Consider the following 12,347-nt stretch of genomic DNA (forward strand, 5'->3'; position numbering starts at 1 on the left):
CTAGTACAATATGCGCGTGCGCGCGCACACACACACACACACACACACACACACACACACACACACACACACACAGTTGTCATCATGCCTGTTTGCCACAGCATCAAACATTAAGAGCCAGAAGCTCCGTGTGAAGCTGTGACCTGCTCACACACACTGTGCACCATACACTGTTGTACATTTCTTTCAAGTTGCAGGATATTTTGTGGGACTTTCCTTCACTGAATCAGACTTCCACCTGAACGAACGTGCACAAGCATCTGCATTTGTAGATCTGCCAATAGGAATGGACACTGGTGAATTCTCCATCACAGGCTAGAGTTGTCTAAAGCCTGACAACAGAGAATCAAGAAGAAGAGTAAAGGGTTTAGTTTTCTAAGACCACTTGAATGACGTTATAGTAAAAGGGTTTATTTATGGAATGTATGAAAAATAAGATAATCAAAGTCATTGAATGCATCATCTGGGAAGTGTGAATGTGTGAAGCAAATTGTGCACCAGTCAATCCAGTAGAGGCTGAAATATTTCACTATATAACTGAACACTTTGACCTGCTGGTGGCACTAGAGGAGGTCAGGGCTTCATCACAGTTGGTAGGAGTCAACCTCTTGGAACTATGAACATCTGTACAAAGTTTCACAGCAATCTTTTCACAGCAAGTATTTTAGTCTGGACCAAAGTAGTGGACTAACAGACACTGCCATCCCCAGAGTCGTCCTGCTGCATGGCTGTGGATTCTGCTTTCAGAAACTTAAAATTGGCATTAGCATGAGCATTGGCATCTCTGCATCCCTCTTCTCTCCCTTCCTCTGGTTTTCTGCTTTATAACTTTCATCCACAAACTCTCTGAATCTGATCACAAACCTGACTCACAGGAGGCAGATGATATTTTAATGAGTCCACGCAGTGAAGCAGGTACAGACCTGAGAGTGTGACGATAAAATGTTTCACGCTGGTTCTTATTAGTATTCTTCTCTCTCTCTCTTTTGTCCAACAGACTGTCCTCAAGGTTAAAAACCATCATTTGCATCTTTATTTAGATTTTTTTAAATCTGCTGTCATAGTGAAGCCACAGGAATGAGTTGATCTTTGACCTTCTCACTGCTGGATGTGTCAAAACTTTGTGATTAAAGAGTTGAAATTTGTAAAACTTGGAAGTGCTTCAGTTTACAGCATCAAATAATTAAAGGTCACAAATATTACTTTAACAACAAAATAATTTGAAGATTAATTGAAAATTAAACAGATTTATCGATTTGTCTTTAGGAAGTCACAAAATAGTGTAAAATGCTTGTAATCATTAACTAATTCTAAGTTTTTAAATGTCTTATTTTTTCAGACCAGCAGTCCAAAACCCAAAAAAATTCAGTTTACTTAAAAGGATAGTTCACCACAAATTCAAAAATGCACATTTTTCCTCTTCTCTGTAGTGCAGTTTCTCCATATAGATAATTTTGGTGTGAGATTTAGACAGATGTCTGTTCTCTTTCTGTTGTTGTGGGTGGAGCTCAGGCAGAGACAAAACAATCCCGTAAAGATGTTAGCTAACACTATCTAGGAAGTTTTGATGGCTTGCTTTTTCACAATGGCTGAAGAAAATTAACTTGACATGCCAGATAGTCATCTGCTCGTCTCCATTGTTTGGAAAATGGCAGGCACTTTCAACAACACTTGGCAGGCGACTGAATGAACCATCTGTCAATCATGTCTAACATAGGCTAGAGCAATTATCTCGCTGTTGTCACATCTAAAACCACGCCTGAGCTGCCAGTAGTCCCTCCTAGGACGCTGACTGGTTGCACCACTTTTGGTGCAGATGCAAACAGATAACTTAAATTTTCTTATGACCTTGTGAGGCAGCTGGATTCATTGCTCTTCTGAATTTGTATGGTCACTCACTCTCCAGGACCATCAATGTCACTGTAAAATTCACATTAACCAATTGGAGCTGTCTGACCCGTAAAATGCTCACCCCATAGATGGACCATCGTTCTACAAATGCCCTAGGTTTGGACAGATGGACGATGATGTTTGGCGGGCAATTTTTGTAATTTTAATTTGTTAATTTAATGGTCTGCAGAGTGACAGGTGCTGCTCAGTTACACACCCACTGAGCCAGAATATTTTCACATCTAACACGGAACAATCACCAACCCTGGTTTGGTCAAAATAAATCCTTAATTCACCAACAGCGGAAAGTCTGACCAAGATGGTTTTGCTAACTTTTACTTTGTTTCTGTTTATCTGAAGAGTTTTGATAAAGTATGTTTTATGGAGTTTACAAGGTAATTAAACCTTGATATGAAAAAAGATGTTGGGACAGGAACACTTCCTGGACTCAAAATGCATTTGTTTCTGGATAGGGACACAAAATCCCCCCAAAACAGATGCACTCTTTAAAAATAATCAAAACTCTGATGAAGGTGCCGATGCCGAAACACATCAGAGTTTGTTTGTTTTAAGGTCTAATATTTCTTTGCTTGAGACTTTGTGGGTTCATTTCATTTGTTTTGTCGCAGCTTGCACACATCCCCCAGCTTTCATCTTATTGCATTTAACCACAGTTGTCTTTGTCTTTGTTTGACTGGCAGTGGCAGCTGGTATGAGATAAACCTTCAATTTGGAGCCATTACTACCTCAGTTCTGACACCAACAACACAGCAAGATGACATTATCTCTGGATGACATAGTCTACCACTGTGGTGAATCACGTTTTCCTCACTGCACTAACACAGTGACGTTATCATGACATCAGCACTAAAAGGGTCGATATAATGCAACTGGATGGCACTTGGCTGGTGGTGCTCAAAGTTCAAAAAGAAAATAATCTGATAGAACAGAATTTAAAACATTGTTTGTGAGGTGCAGCCCTCGATTTTCCTCTTATATCCTCCTTGTTGGCTCTTGCAGAGCTGCACAGGGCTCTGTCACCTGACCTGAGGGCAGTGATGTGGTCTCTGGGTAAACTCATCCAGGTTCTTCCCATCCAAAAACCCAGACTGACAAGTGAAGTCCAGACATTTTCAGCGCAGGTCTTGTTGTACAACAGTACTGTTTTCTTTGTGTTTCTCTTGGTTCTGTTGTTTAAATATATTCCATTCTGTACATGCAAAGCAGTCCTGTAGCTGAGAGAGTGCTCCCTCAGGCCAAGTTTTTATTGCCTTTGTGTTTGGCTTTCTTTTCCTCCTGAGGGGAGTGTATACTGAAATAATGAGAGGTAATCTGACCGTCCTAGATGTCGGAGAGGTGCTGCTCTGTATGCATGCTTTATGTTGGGTCCAGTGTATAATTTCCCCTGATAGAATACTTTATGTACTGGATGAATTTAGGGAACATGCTTGATTAAAGTCTACGGCTATGATATAAACTCCATCAGGATGAGCACTCTGTTGTCTGTTTATAGTATTGAGTGGGTGGGTAAGAGCTGTGCTAATGTTAACATCTGGTGACCTCTGACAATGACTACTGTGAGCTTTTGTGCCAGATAAAAGGGTCTGCAAAGAACAGACAGAACCGCTAGGTCAGGAGAACATTGGCTGTCTGGTATTTTGCTCTAAGTGCACCAGTCAAAGTGTGTGCAAAGTCCTGCACCTGTGTGCTTACTGGAGTCTTTGTTTGGTGAATCATGCCATCAATACATTTAGTTCCTACAGTAAACTCAACTGTATTTTGCTTACTTTGTTTTTACTGAACTACATGCACCAACTGTATCACTGTGCAGAAGGAAGCATGCATCTACTCATAGAGGAAAGGTTACAGCTCAGCCGAGGAGGACGTTGAACTGTGATCACATGCTTCCTTCTGCACAGTGATACAGTTGATGGGTTTTATTTGGTGGAAAGAAAAGAAATTCGGAATAATTTAAGTGAAAGTATGAATAAACCAAATGTGCACTCTGCACAGCTGAAACTGTTGCAAGTCATATAATATGTCTTACCTCTGACATATGGCGAGCTGCTGCTCCAGGTCCATCGTTCCTTTGTTTCCCGATTCCTCAACCCTTAAAATATTTTCACATCAGTGTCATTTTGAATTTTAAGGACGGATTTTGAAGCATAATCTCTTGACGCACAGTGTCACCTTGCCACAGGAGCTATATTTTTCTCTACAGCTTTTTGTGTCATTGATAAACTTAACAGTTCTACTGATAACTCAGTTTATTACAGCATTCATTCACTTGGCTGTATTGTAGAATTTTTTCCCAGCTAACTCAAACCCATGTTAGTTGTTGTGACTTTTCTTGCAATTAAAATCAGATTTTCTTTTTACTAACTAAAAGGAGCAGCAGGTCATGTTCACTCGATGTTGATTACATTTTTTTAGAAGCTTAATTTATTGACACATTTCGCCTCAAAAATATTTGCAATTTCATGCCTTTATTTGTGTCGCTGTTGGTGTGTGAAGCCCTGTAGTAAGTGTAAGTCTGGACGTTCTGATAGCAGAAGTCGTTTGATGGTTTGTAATGTGTAAAACATTTCCTCGTGTCTGCAGGCTTGTTGATCAGTGGAACATTTTGGCATTTTAAAACTGCTTTCTAAACTGTGTTTTAGAACATTTCACTCTGCTTGTTAACACATGTTGTGTTAGATTGTGAAAAAGCCTCAAAAAACAAAAGTTGTCGAATACTTTTATGCTTGTTGTTAATTGTATATTAGAGCTGAACCTCCCACTTTTAGTATGTAGGTCAGAGTGGATTTACACAACCAACCGCACTAATTTTAAAACAGACAATTAATTCTCGGGGGTAATAACACCCAAATTCATTACAAATCACTCCTTATGTAACATCCAAAGTGCCTGTGTTCATTTTCAGCATCAATTTCCCCACTAATTTTCCCTGTGCATACATTAAGTGGTGTAATCAAAGTGCTGCACTTTATTTAGCTTCATTTCAGTTCCCCTCCTGTGTCTGTTGGTCTGAGATAAAAGACACAGGCGTCATGTTGCAGGCAGGAGGCAGTCAGCCCGCAGAGACAGCATCCGTTAATGTTAGGCTAAGTTAATCTATGGTAATGATGGATCTTACCGCCGCTCAGGGCTTTTAATTCGTATAAACTGGAGGGGAAAAGGAGAGGAGGGGCAGTGACGGAGGAGGTTGGGGGTTAGCAGGTAGAGACTTGAATTAGGGGAGGTGGGTTTCATTCCGTCTCTCTTGTTCTTGGAGAGTCAGCAGCCTTGTGGGACATCAGCCTGTCAGTGATGGGGAATTTGACCCTCAAAGTGTTTTCAAGCCAGAACCCTTTTTGTTCAAATTATGAAGATGGATTCTGCCGGGACACTGACCGGGCTGTTTTATTCTCAGTTCATGCACCGAGTCAGGACATTATTAATGTTGCAGAGCAGAAAAACATATACTGCGGTTAGATGGATGAGCTGCTTCCTCATGTGCATCTCTCAGCGTCGAGCTGAAACCAGCAGAACAGATTCGCTCTTTAAAGAGCAGAGGGATTTATAGTTTGGAAAATTAAAAGCTTCTTTTCTTTTCATTCAGGAGGTGCAGAGAATTTCATGTAGGCGTTTAGATGCATCAAGATTTACAGGATTTTGTTGGTAATTGAAGTTTTCTGGTCTCTAACTAACAGAACATACAGTTTGACACCACACTGAGGTAAATGATTCATTAAAGTGTTATTATGTGTAGTTTTATTTTCAGTGTTTGTCAGCAGGATTACAGAAAAACTGCTGAAAAGGGTCTAGCATGGGCCAAGGAAGACCTGGGAGTTGAAGTATCAAAAATGCAAATACTTAAATTACTGCAATTAAGGGATAGTTCACCCAAAACTGAAATTTATCATTATCTGCTCACCCTCATGCCAGTTAAAGGTTGGATTTAGTTTTTTAGTCGACAAACACTGGTAGAAACCACAGGAAAACAGTCTGTCACTGTTTCACCTTCACTTTCTCAGTTACTGCTGATGAAAACCCAACATTTCATGATTTAGATGCTTCAAAATCAAAGTTTTTGAGTAACAAAATAACAATTTATTGGAAATGAAGGGTTAATTTGTTGTTTTACAGCTGCTGTACTTGAGTTAAGTTAATCTTCAATGAAAAGACATCTATAAGTGGGTCACCTTGCTGTAATGGAGATGTAGATCCCTGCTGTGCCGAGTCAAACCGAGTCAAATCAGGCCACTACCTGTGCGTGGACAGGCAGTATCTGACTTTGTTGTTGAGCAAACATCCCTGCAGATTTGCTTCATGTCAGCCGGCAGTGTTTTGTCTTAAGATATATTGCAGGATCTGAAATAGTTTTGGAAATATATCCACATTGCGTTTGCAGATTTGCATACAGAAGAGAGGTTCACTGGCCTTGGCAGTGGTCTGCTCTGCGCTGCTCTACTTTAATTTAGGTTTTTTTTTTTTTGGCCAGCTTGTTGCAGAGAAAACAGCTCAGCCAACAAGGCCATACCCTGATATATTATTTATTACCTTAGACTGTGGCTAAAAAATTATTTTAGCAGACCTCAGTTTGAACCAAATGTTTGAGTACTTTTAACTGTGCGTTGTTTTCTTTTGTATGTAGCCTACTTTTAACTTTTTACAAGGTTCATTTCCATAAATAATAAGTTAAATAAATAAAAGTAGCTTTTCATGATGTGGAGGATGAGTTTAGAGTCTCGCAGCCTGCGGACAGAGGTACAATTTATTTTTAGTGTGGAAACTATTATATTTACTATATATTTGTGTTGAGACTGTTTTTCTTTGAAAAAACAACTAGAGGAAAATAAAAAACTGGAATATTTTTAATTAAAATAGACATGAGGAAGGATCTTATTATGTATCACCCCCACATGAGTGTGTGCACCACCTCTGGCCACACCAGTCAAAAAGTCTGGAAATGCCCCTGAAATGTCTTTAAATCTCCTACAGACATTTTTGAAGAGAAGAGTAAACAGAGTGATTTTCTGATTCTCTGATTTTTTTTTTCCTTTAGCACCAACAGGAGTTTGATGTTTGTGGTCTGAGTGAAATGTCTTCTTGGCTGAATTAGCGTGAAAACCGCTGATCCTCTGACTTTTCATCTAGTGCCAAACAGGGAAGCATTTTGTGTTTTGTGAAAAAGAAATAAATGAAACAGTCTGATAAGCATAAAAATAACACACAGAAGTAAAGAACAATATTAAAATACAACATCAATGACATAATAGCTTTGACTAGCTGGAAAACACTGAGCTTTGCCATTAAATATTAACAGAGATTTTAAATTTTTATCATCTTGTAGTATTTCCAGCACACACAGTGGATTTAGAGTAAAAATATTCAGCTCTAAATGAGCTGATCAGATTGGTTTTGTGTTGCTGTGAGTATAATGCTGGTGGTACGAGGGCAGATTCAGAGCAGGCAAATCCATTTCATTATCCTGCACACTGTGTTTCCAATCAGGTGCGACGGTTTCCTCTCACCATGGAGGCTGGATTTGCTCCTTTCAGAATAAAATATTGCAGCTCTCATTATCCACCTCGCACACTTATATATTACCACCGCGGGTGAGGCAGACACGGTCAGTCTGCACAACACTGCAGGAATAATCAGATTAGTTTGTTAGAGAAGGGAGGCAAACTCTGAAAAACCTCAACTGAGGTGATTTAAAGAAAAAAGTAAATAATGGAAATAACGTGATAGTTCAGATTAGTGTGGTTGTATGAGGTTGACATGCCCCCACTTTAAAAAGTGAAAAAAAAAAAAAAAAAAAATCTATTTCAGTCTAAGTGTATGCTGTATTTAGAATGTCTGACAGCAACATAAAGCAGTGAAAATAGACTTTTCTAACCAGCATCCATTATTATAAAAGCCCACAGGAGTTGTTGGTCTACCACTGCCTCGAGTTGTTCATTTGTTTGCGTTACAGTGTGACTTTAGTGTTTTAAAGGATTTCAGACTTACCGAAGTGACTCGGTTTATCTTCTGAGTGTGGAAACAAATGGTTGATAATTTTTCTCAGTAAAGACCTGATAACATTTCAGAAATGTATAACGACACGTCAGCACTTATCCTGCATGATAATCAGTTTTACTTTTTCCTCATCACAGACCTGCTTTAATGTCGTTAAGTCAGGAACATTACGATATTCTAAAAACTTTATGTTAAAAGATGATGTGAGATAATTAAATTAATTGGTAATAAATAAGTTAAATCCCTCACATTTAAAGGACAAGACAAGGATAAAGCAGCCATAAGACACACACACACACACACACACACACACACACACACACTTGGACCATAAAACCAAACCCCAATCACCTCTTAGAAACAAAGACACAAACAGGGAGACATCTTTCACCTGTTGAGACTTTTCTCAGTGTTTCCTGCCTTCATCAGTGTCCATTAATTATTGTTATGTCTCTCTGTCTCTCAAGCTCGGGTCTGTATCGTGTCATAAAAGCTTGTTATGAAGTTCTCATTGGACCGCAGGACGTTTAGCGGCTGCTGAGACTTCAGCTAACGAGCGCCCTAAAGAAGACAGAAAGACGAGGAACGGGCAAACTGAATAAAAGAAAAACACAAGAGGGACGGTTCTGCTGATTGATCTATCATCATGTCTCATCAGATGTTTCTCTGTGTGTGTGTGTGTGTGTGTGTGTGTGTGTGTGTGTGCGCGCTGACCTCTGCTGAGTGACTGACAGCTGGTTGATAAGCTGTAATGACAGAGAGCCGCCTCACACAGATAAGAGTGTATTTTTATATATTTATGTTATGTATGTGGGAGAGCAGCAACCTTGTCTCAGTCTAATAAAGTTTTTATATCTGAATTTGGAGCAGAAAATATACGATGTATGAAATGGGAAGCTGCCCAGTCATGGTCTTATGTTAAAGGGATAGTTCACCCAAAAATGAAAATTCAGTCATTATTCTACTCACCCTCATGTTTTAGGGATGAAGGGGTTGAGGAATGGGATGAAGGGAGTTGGTTTGTCATCAAGCTGCAGGGTTAGGAACCTGAGGGGTGAGACTCAGGCTGGACACACGTCTTAATCAGCTGTGGTACTTTGTCCCACTGAGGTTCCTGGCAGAGACCCACATGGATGCAGGGAAGATAAGTGAACTTAACCAAATACATTTGGTGCCTAAACCAACCGACTGTGACTGTTTCACATTGTTAACCATGACAAAGGGCACCTGACTTGTACACACTGCATGTGTGGTACACCCAAAATTGTGCGACCACTTTTCTGTTTGATTTATTGAGCTGTAGCACGAAATTCTTTAATTTTGAATGTTTAAAATTGTCCCTAATGAGATCTGTGACAGTCACATTATTTTAATTTTCATGTGTAAAGTGAAGGAAATATGGTGAATGTAAGCAGAACCTCTCACGGGACCAGTTGTGCCCCGGGTGGCCTAAGGTGGGACATCCCACTTACACCTCAGACGCAACCTGGACGATGAACTGAGCACTCCATGTCTTCATTGCTGCCACATTTTATCTGTATTTTACAGATTCGTACTTTGCTGTGGTACCTTATTCTTGGACCTGTAACACATGGAGTTTGAAAGTGTAAAGTGTTTCTTGTATGCAGATTGGAGATACTGGGTTGGGTAAAGTCACATATGGACACATTTTAGTATATTTTGTATATTTATTTTTTATTGCACCACTCTGGAAAACCTCAACATCCTCACCTGAGAATAATAAATATCACGATTAATCATTAACTTCATGGAATCATATTTTGGGAGTAAAGCACGTGAGAAGGACCTTTTGGGAATGAAAGAACGAGATGGTCAAAGGAAGAAAAACAGCTCGATGAAACACTGCTGCCCTGACTCACTCATTAAACTTTAAATCAATAATTTCTATAAAGAGACTTGACATTTAGCGCTGTAATATTACAGGGTTCATCAATATCTGGCAGGGGTTTTATAACGACTACATTATTGCTGTTCTGGACGTATCCTTGAGCTGTTCAGCTCGACATCCGTCCACCCGATGCAGACGCTGTGAGGGAGGATAAAAGCTCTTCTCCTGGGTGATTCATCTCCACCTGCAGGGTAACAGCTGGAGCTGAGAGGGCCCACCAGACGTCACAGCGTGATGCTGATGGAGGGGCGAGAATAGTAGCTGAGACGCACCTAGACAAGCTTTCCATCACTCAACGCCACCCTGAGATGAATATATTTAGTCAAGTACTGTACTTTGGTATAATTTCCAGATGCTTGTACCTCAATTCAATGCTTCTACAGTAAAAGCTTCATTTCTCTACATTCCTTTTTACTCCCCTGCATTTATCTGACAGAAGATACATGATGCACCTGTACAACATGATGCTCTGTCCAGGCTGACAGTTTGGTTTTAGAGTGAAAAAATAAGAAAAATAAAATCGAGTAGATGATTTTGTATTTGGGCCATTCTACTAAACTGGTGCAAACTGCTGTCCCACACCCCTGCCCCCAAAAAGAAAGTAATGGCATACAAGTGTGCAAATCTTAGTAATATTTGTATTTAGAGTTTGTGGAGGCAAGGAAACATCATGCATTTTAAAAGAACTGGCTAAAGACAGCAGAACTTTGTGTCTGAAGAAAAGGTAAATGTCTGCACTTCAAGTATAGACTGAGACCAGGACCAGTAGGTAATTGTACACAGACCTACTCTGGATAATTTCAACTGAAAAAAAGTAGATTTTGTGTTAAAATTGCACTCACACCGAGGACTGCTGACTGTTTAGGCGGTAGATGATCTTGAGTCTTCTAGGTGATTTCTTTAATCAATAAAGTAAAACGCTCAGACATCAATACAACACAGACTGGTTTTAGTCATTTTAAATGTTTCTATGCATGCAGTATGTAACTGCTGCAAATATTGTTCATATTTAGGCAGAAATAGTAAAAACCGTAGTTATTAACATGGCACAGTGGAGGAAACAGAACTAAATAATCAAGGTCAGGATGGATGTTTGAACAAAAGATCCAGCTCCAATAATCAGCTGTTGCATGTTAATGTTTGTCATTATGATTAAAAGAAACAAAGGCCCCTGAGCACCTAACTGCACTCCTTCTCCAACCATAACCACAACAGATTTATTCTCCCAACAGTCATTTGTTGGAACTCATTTTCATTCATCTTGTCCTGCTTGTGTTACAAAGAACATATTTTATCAGATCTACAGCCTGCTGCTATGAGTGTTTGTGCGTATGTGTGAATGTGAATGAGAGGTAAATAGTTTGGTGCTTATGCAGTCCATCTACTCTCAAGAGTCTCTAAACAGGATAAGCAACCTGGAAAATCGATGGTTGGATTGGACCTTCTGTTAAAAGCATCAGTGAGTGTCATGATTGTGTAACCAACTGTGTACAGTACATGTTGTATCCTCAGGTTGAGTCCCACGATGATGATGATGTAAAGACCTGATCTGACAGCTCGCAGCACTTAAAGACATCATTTTATAGTTATTATAGCTGACATGATGCATGTGAACACACTGGAAGGTGTGTTAACACGGTAACATGAGCTAATTAGAAGTAAACACAAAGTGCAGCTGAGGCTGATGGGAATGTTGTTAGTTATCAGCTGCAGGCGGAGGACTGCATGTGGCCTGAGAGGTGAAACCCAGGGTTTAAAAAAAAAAAAAAACACCCAGCATTCCTGCTCATGAAGCTACATTTAGTCCAGCAGTTCCTCATTTTTATCAGTTTATTTCTTCCATTCAGTTTCACCGTCATAAAGGAATAGTTCAGATTATTTACTGTGAGGTTTTATGAGGTGTAGGAAGCTAAACACCGACAGGAAAAATAAGTAAACATCGCACCAATATCAATATACTGGCTGATATATAAAATATACAAGGATACTATTAGTAGCATAGAATATAATATAATAGAATCATGAAAATATTCTAAATGGAGCGTACATTTAAACTGATATTGATTTTTTGGGTGACTAAAATACATTTTGCCGCTGACCCTGTCCACAGCAGTACACTGATACTCCTGCTGCTTCTCCAAACTGGAGGCGTGTCGACCAACATTAAATAATCTGAACTATCCCTTTAACATCCAGAGATCTGAACCATCAGTCTTTCAGCTCCAGCTGCATTAATGAAGTGGATTCATTACATAACAGAATAAATAAGCTGGAATGAATAGATGTGTAATCTCAGTATGATGAAGAGGATTCAGTTAATGGTCCAAGACTAAGAGACATCTGATTAGATTAGAAAGGATCTTGATTTTTATTGGTCCTGAGGGAAATTAGTTCTTCTCATTAAGAGAGGCAGCCGTCCAAGGGAGAAAATACACCAACACCAAAGGACAAGAGTGAGGGCTGCTGTGATGGAAAACAAACAAAAAAAATAAATAAATCATCTAATTTGTAAAATAAATGATCTTCTTTAAACTGTAATGAT

This window comes from Lutjanus erythropterus, chromosome 15 (genome assembly GCF_056507025.1).
Source record: "Lutjanus erythropterus isolate fLutEry1 chromosome 15, fLutEry1.hap2, whole genome shotgun sequence".
In the NCBI taxonomy this organism is placed as follows: Eukaryota; Metazoa; Chordata; class Actinopteri; order Lutjaniformes; family Lutjanidae; genus Lutjanus; species Lutjanus erythropterus.